The sequence below is a fragment of the Mus musculus genome, chromosome 2, assembly GCF_000001635.26.
Source record: "Mus musculus strain C57BL/6J chromosome 2, GRCm38.p6 C57BL/6J".
Lineage (NCBI taxonomy): Eukaryota > Metazoa > Chordata > Mammalia > Rodentia > Muridae > Mus > Mus musculus.
In genome coordinates, this window is record NC_000068.7 from 72,628,841 (window position 1) to 72,635,765 (window position 6,925).

The 6,925-nt window shown below is 44.1% G+C and overlaps 2 pseudogenes; both read left to right on the plus strand.

Moving 5' to 3' along the window:
- Positions 3,428-4,786, plus strand: Pex13-ps (peroxisomal biogenesis factor 13, pseudogene; annotated as a pseudogene).
- On the plus strand, positions 5,008-6,660 carry Ak3l2-ps (adenylate kinase 3-like 2, pseudogene; annotated as a pseudogene).

Here is a 6,925-nt window from a genome sequence, read left to right on the forward strand (position 1 = left end):
GATCCAGTCTGTTATTATTTAAACTCTCTCTGAATGTCGGTCCGTTGGTATTTTTGTGCTCTGCCTCATATGACTTATGGATTTCTTTCCCCTTCTCGGTGAGATATTTTCTGTATCTATTCACAACCATTATTCACTTCCCGTGCTGCAAGCGTAAGGCCCACCTAATCAATCACCACTTTGAAAATAAGACCATCCTTTCTTTATTATATTAGGCAAATTAGTCAAATGAGTGTTTTCTAAAACTTGCTGCCTTTTTTAGGGTCCTTGGCACTCAGCCTGCCTCCTCGGCTGCTTCCTTTCTTTCTCCTCAGGTTTGCAAACAGCGTGAGTCCCCTTCACTCACTGATGTTCAAGGGGACCCATCCTCCCCAACTTAGTCATGTGCTTTGATTATCTCAGGACCTCCTTTGGGGAGGCAGCTCCTTTCTGAGGAGGCCCAGTGGGTGGTCTAGAGGCGTCAGAGGCGGAAGGGTCTGTCTCCTTTCCCTTGACTGAGCAATGAAGCCCTTTGGATGGAGACCAGGAGGTGTTCTTCTATGGAAGGTTTTACTTTCGGAAAACACAGCAACTGTACAATCGATTGAATCTCTGAAAAAAAAAATCACGAAATGCCGCTGTTGAGGTTTTGCTTGGGCAGGATTGTGAACAAGAAAAGAAAAATTGGAACGGCTTCTTTATCCCTTCTGTCCCCTTCCCCAGCTCACACCACCCTCAAATTTTCCATTTCAGCTTAATTTTTTTTTTTTAAAGAGAGATTGCTTTAAGAGACGAATGTCCTTTTGAGGCAATCCTAACATTTCTTTTTTTTTGTTGTTGATTAAATCTCCTTAAGAGAGAGTGAGCACAGCGAAGCATCTGCTACCATGAGACAACTTTTGGCCAAAGCCTGCTACAGGAAACTCTGTATAACTATTGTCCTCGCAAAGCAAGCCGGCTCTTAGAATCATGGTGCCTTCTAATGTATGTGTTTATAAGCAATTAAACTCCAGTTTTAGGGAGACTCACTAACAGCATACATTATTTTAATAGCCATACAGTACTACTTTAAACCGTCGTCACCATCTGCTCATCATGATTATAAATGCAGAAAGAACATATTTTACATTAGCATCAGAAACTCGTGCGATATTAGGGATTGAAATGCCCGTATATGCTCTTTGTACAATACTGAATGCATCTGTGCTATTTTCCTCTTTCTTTCCACAATGCAAATCAGAGAAACAAGATGCTCATTCCTTGTGGACTGTTTCCTGATAGAGAAGAGAGCATTTCAGAGCAGAAATTCATTAGGAGGGAGAATTTTGACTTACTTTTCAGCCAAATATACTTTCAAGAGTCTATGAGCGCCCGTGTCTGGCTCTTGCTGGCCCTGGTTGGCTGTCTTAGCTCTTAGCTAATGAGGGAGAAAAAACAATACACCCAGGGCAGCAATGGACTGTAATCTTCTTAACGTCCATCAGAGATGCAATGCCCAGTGTATAATGAGCCAAGTGTTTCTCCTCTATAGATAAAGATATAAAATACACAGGATTCGTACGTGCATTGGTGGACCATAATATAGAATTGAAAAGGCGTCTGGATGGGCACATGCTCTGCTTCCCACTGCATCTTTATGATGCATGCTCATTCTAGAAGGACAGAATGCTGTCATAGTGTTGGAGGAGGCAGGGATGAAGCCATTCGATTTTCTTAGCTGAACCAGTTAAGACATATTTCTGCTGTAAGAAACAGTAGGGACTTCCTACCATGTGGGATTTTATCTGGAGTCTAGAGACACAAGGCAAAGGAAAGGGTGTCAGGTTAAAGGAGTCCAACAGCAAGCTCCCCTTCAAAGAATGGGCCCCTTCCTTAGCGGCAATCTCAATGGAGCCTTTCCTTGAAGATATTAATGAATTCGTACAGTATTTCCACTTCAGTAGATTTAAAATCAAAGGGGCCATGACTGTTTTCCCTTCCTGGAGCTTAATAATACTTCTGGATTTGGGGGCTTTGGCTTTATTTTTTGCCTCTTGGCCACCACAGTCAGCAATGAATGACAGAGATGCACATCATTAGATGAAAACACCTTCCCTGTAAGTGAAGGCAAGACATTCACTCCCCCACAGTAAGTTTATCTAAGCCTTTGAGGGACATAGCAGCAAGACCCCGGTATAGTTTTGTTCTGTTTGTTCCCATCCAGCGCTAGCTGGTTGGGTCCTAAATCTGCTATGCAGGTCTTTTGAGTCAGTTTGATCTGCCTACTCTGGCCTCAGATCACACTGCTGCTCTGCTCACTGCCCACATCTCCCTTCCCAGGTCACTTCCTGTGTCCCACATTTGTTCACACTTGGGGCTTTAGGATCTGGCTGCTCCCTGGTTTGAAGGAAGTTTCTCCTCCAGGCTTCAGAAGAAACTCACCACCTCTGCACAGTTGCCCCAGTAGATTACACACTCACAGTGAGGGAAGTCCCCAGGATGGTGACCTTGACAGCACCTTATCCCCTTCCCACATCCTCCCTTACGCTGACTAAGACACTTTTAAAAGCGAAGCTAGGGACATCAGCGAGTCCTAAAGTATCCACAGGTGCTGCCTGAACCACACTCATCTCGGCTCTGAGCCTCCTCATAACTGCCTGGCTTCAAACAAAACAAAACAGCAAGGGATCAACCAACCCAATGAATACAAGGTCGGACTGAATGGCTCAGCAGTTACTCTTGCAGAAGACTTGAGCTCAGTTCCCAAAACCCATGTCCAGTGGCTCACAGCAGCTTGTAACTCTAGAGCGTGTGCATGTGCAGTGGCGAGTGTGCATATGAACACACACACACACACACACACACACACACACACACACACAGAGTTAAGATTAATCTTTGAAAACTGCAGCCGGCAATGATAACAGAGAAGCTAACATGTTTCCCAAGCTCCTTAAGTTCTGTCTTAAACAATATCCTGTGGTTATCTTCAGCTCTCTTGTTTCATCTGTGGAGAAAAAGGCAAACGAAGCTAAGAAGGTGGAGGCAAGCCATGCTACTTACCAGGGTAGCTCCAGCCACAGCTGGCTACTGGGAGCTTGACTCAAACAGCATAGAGATCAGCTGTAAGCACGAAATGCAGAGCAAATTTCAAAGATATGTGATGGTCATAACAAAGAGCAAAATGTCTTGCTCATATTTAACTTGTGTGTGTGGGAACAGTAAAAGTTTGACTCTATAAGGGTCGATAAAAATCCATCTATCATTCATAGGGCTGGAGGGATGTCACAGCATTTAAGAGCACTGGCTGTTTTTTCAGAGGTCCTGAGTTCAATTCCCTGTAACCACATGGTGTCTCACAACCATTTGTAATGGGATCTGATGCCATCTTCTACCATGCAGGCATACATGCATATAGAGCACTCCTATAATTAAATGAATAAATCACTTTTTAAAAAAACTCTATCCTCCTGGGAGACTCGCCGAATTCCTAGGGCCAGCCCAAGGCCGGGCCCTGGACTCACTTTCCAATCTGCTGATTCGGACCCTACTTTATTGACAAGACCTGGACAACCAACACTTACATGTGTGCCCCTGCCTATTCTTCCCAGTCCATCTCAGCAGACAGGGAGCAACAATGTAAACACTTTCAGACCTGCTTACAGTTCATTTTCTTCTGGACACAGAACCTACGGAAATTCATTTTATGGAAGCTCTAGCCCTTATAGTTATGGATACAATGGTTTGGGCTTTAACTGCCTCTGTGTAGACGATCTTCCTCCCAGTAGGTTTGTTCAGCAAGCTGAAGAAAGCAGCAGAGGTGCATTTCAGTCCATTGAAAGCATTGTGCATGCATTTGCCTCTGTCAGCACGATGATGGGTGCTACTTTTTCAGCCATCTATAAGAGTTTCAGGGCCGTATTAGATGTAGCAAATCACTTTTCCTGGCTAAAAATATACTTTACAAAGGTTTTTCAGCCTTTGCATTAGTTAGGACTATAAGATATCTTTATAGACGGTTACAGTGGATGATGGGTTTAAGAAGAGGCTCTGAGAATGAGGACTTGTGGGCAGAAAGTGAAGGAACTGTGTCCTGCCTTAGTACCGAGGACCAAGCAACTAACTCAGCAAAATCTTGGCCAATATTCCTGTTCTTTACTGTTATCCTTGGTGGTCCTCATCTCATCTGGATACTTCTATCTACTCGCAATGATGAAGTAACAGACAACACCAACTGGGCAAGTGATGAGGATCACCAAGTAGTTGCAAGAGCATAATACGATTTTGTTGCTATGTCTGATGAAGAGATTTCTTTCTGTGCTGGTGAGATGCTAAATTTAGCGCTCAAAGAACAACAACCCAATGTTCAAGGTTGGCTTCTGGATAATTTTGATGGCCAAACAACAGGACTTATACCTACAAATTATGTCAAAATTCTTGGTGAAAGAAGAGGCAGAAAAACAATAGAATTGAGTACAATGCCCAAGTCTTTTACCAATCCAACATTAATTAAAGGAGTCACTACCACTGATTCTTTGGAAGCTGCCCTTGAATCTGCTTTTGTTGAAACTAATAAGGTTTCCAGTGCACCTGATTCTATAGGGAAAAATGGAGACAAACAAGGTCTTTGGTGTGTTTCATGCTTGTGGGCAGGTGAACAATATTTTAGAGTATTTTAAAAAATTATTTCTTACAGAGAAATTAATCTGCAGTTGAAGGAAAGCATTTGCTCATGGCTGTGCTGGGTGTTCTGCTGCTAGAAGTTATGTAGTCACAAGCTCGTTGCTGGTCGAGTGATCTTGTCTGTCTCGTGGACCACGAGGACATTTATTTTCACCTAGCTTTTAAGATTATGGAGATAGTTGTCAGCTCCATCTTATCTCAGCCCCTAGGCTTATTGGAACAGTAAATTTGGTGAACAGTAGAACACACAAGTTGCCTCAAAAGGGATCATTAATGCTTCTTAAAGTTCTGAGTTAGTTGACTTGAAGTCTTCAAAAATTGAGTGGTAACATCTACTTATCAGAACCGACAAAAGGTTAAATGTTGGGCAGGCGAGTCCCCGCGTGCGGAGGGTGTCGAGGCAGGGGCTGCTGGGCAAAGTGCGCGGGCTGCCGTCCTGGCCACCGCCAAAGCCATGGCTTCCAAACTCCTGCGCGCGGTCATCCTCGGACCGCCCGGCTCTGGCAAGGGCACCGTTTGCGAAAGGATCGCCCAGAACTTTGGCCTCCAGCATCTCTCCAGCGGCCACTTGTTGCGGGAGAACCTCAAGACCGGCACGGAAGTTGGTGACGTGGCAAAACAGTACCTAGAAAAAGGTCTTTTGGTTCCAGATCACGTGATCACACGCCTAATGATGTCAGAACTGGAGACTCGGAGTGCCCAGCACTGGCTGTTAGATGGATTCCCGAGGACATTAGTGCAGGCAGAAGCCCTGGACGGAATCTGTGATGTGGACCTAGTAATCAGTTTGAATATTCCTTTTGAGACACTTAAAGATCGTCTGAGCCGACGATGGATTCACCCTTCTAGCGGGAGGGTCTATAACCTGGACTTCAACCCACCTCAAGTGCAGGGGATTGATGACATCACTGGTGAGCCACTTGTCCAACAGGAAGATGATAAACCTGAAGCAGTTGCTGCCAGGCTAAGACGGTACAAGGATGCGGCAAAACCAGTCATCGAACTGTACAAGAGCCGTGGAGTGCTCCACCAGTTTTCTGGGACGGAGACTAACAGAATCTGGCCTTATGTTTACACACTTTTCTCCAACAAGATCACACCTATTCAATCCAAAGAAGCCTACTGAGCCTGCCATGGGAAGAACCAAGAAGACGTGGTCGCCCACTCGATCACGCGTGTCGTCTTGGTGACCTGGCCCAGTTAGAAGCCAGCTGAGATAGCTTGCAGCATCTTTTCTAGTTTCAGTGATGAAGTAATGAGGAAACTCTAGTAGGTAGAAGGAATTCAGGAGGAAGGAAACCCTCCTCTGCCTTTGAAAGGGGCTCTGCGGGTGCATCACGCCCTTCACAGGAACGAGTATAGACTGGATCTCCACCAGTGTTGAGCCACGTGCTAGCTATCAGAGCCTTTTTGCATGCAGTGGTGGGCTCTTTGGTTTATCCCACCTTCCACAGGCTATGAAACCACAGCGCTGTATGCCTGAGAACTTGAAGGGCTGTGGTCCTGGCTTGTCCATTGCCATACGCTCTGACAAGTTGACGCTAATTGCACTCGGTGGTTGCTTTTCTCCAATGACTGTCTCTCCCTGGCTCTCAGACATCCTCGTTTCTGTTGTCTGAATCTTCTCGTCTGCTTGCTCCCTTCTCAGGCTATTCAGTCCCATGATGGCTTCTGCATTTACCCCTCGAATTTCCTTTATACAAACTGAGAAGTAGGTGACTGGGTTCAGTCTTTTCCTTCTTTCTAGGCACTGATCCAGGTAGAAGGCTTACTTGGTTAAACAGCTGCTCTATCTTGAGCCCACTCTGTACCTTTTATTGTTTAAAAAAAGATCCCCCCAAAGTCTTCAGGGTTCTCAAAAAACAAGGGAAATGCTTACTTATGGAAAAGTGGGGTGATTGTATCTTCTATGTAGAAGTAGTAGTAATTGTATGGAAATCACTGGACTAATGAGATGGTTGGGTGCAAGAAAAGATGAATATTGAACATGCTGCTAAAAAAAAAAGGTTAAATGTTTTTAACTTTATAAATAAACTAAATAATAAAAATTGTCTGATCTAAAATAAACTTTAAACAAGATCAATTTTATGCATTTCTCTTCTTTTCTACTATGCCCACTAAATTATCAAAATTATAGAAGTGCCTTACATTACATTTCTATTAAATTGCCCTGTTCTAAAAAGGTTGGTGACTGGGGAGTTTTTAACATTCTCGTGACATGCTGTTCATAGTTACTAATCCTGAGAAGTTTCCACTATTTAAGAAAATTTTCCAGAAGTGAGAG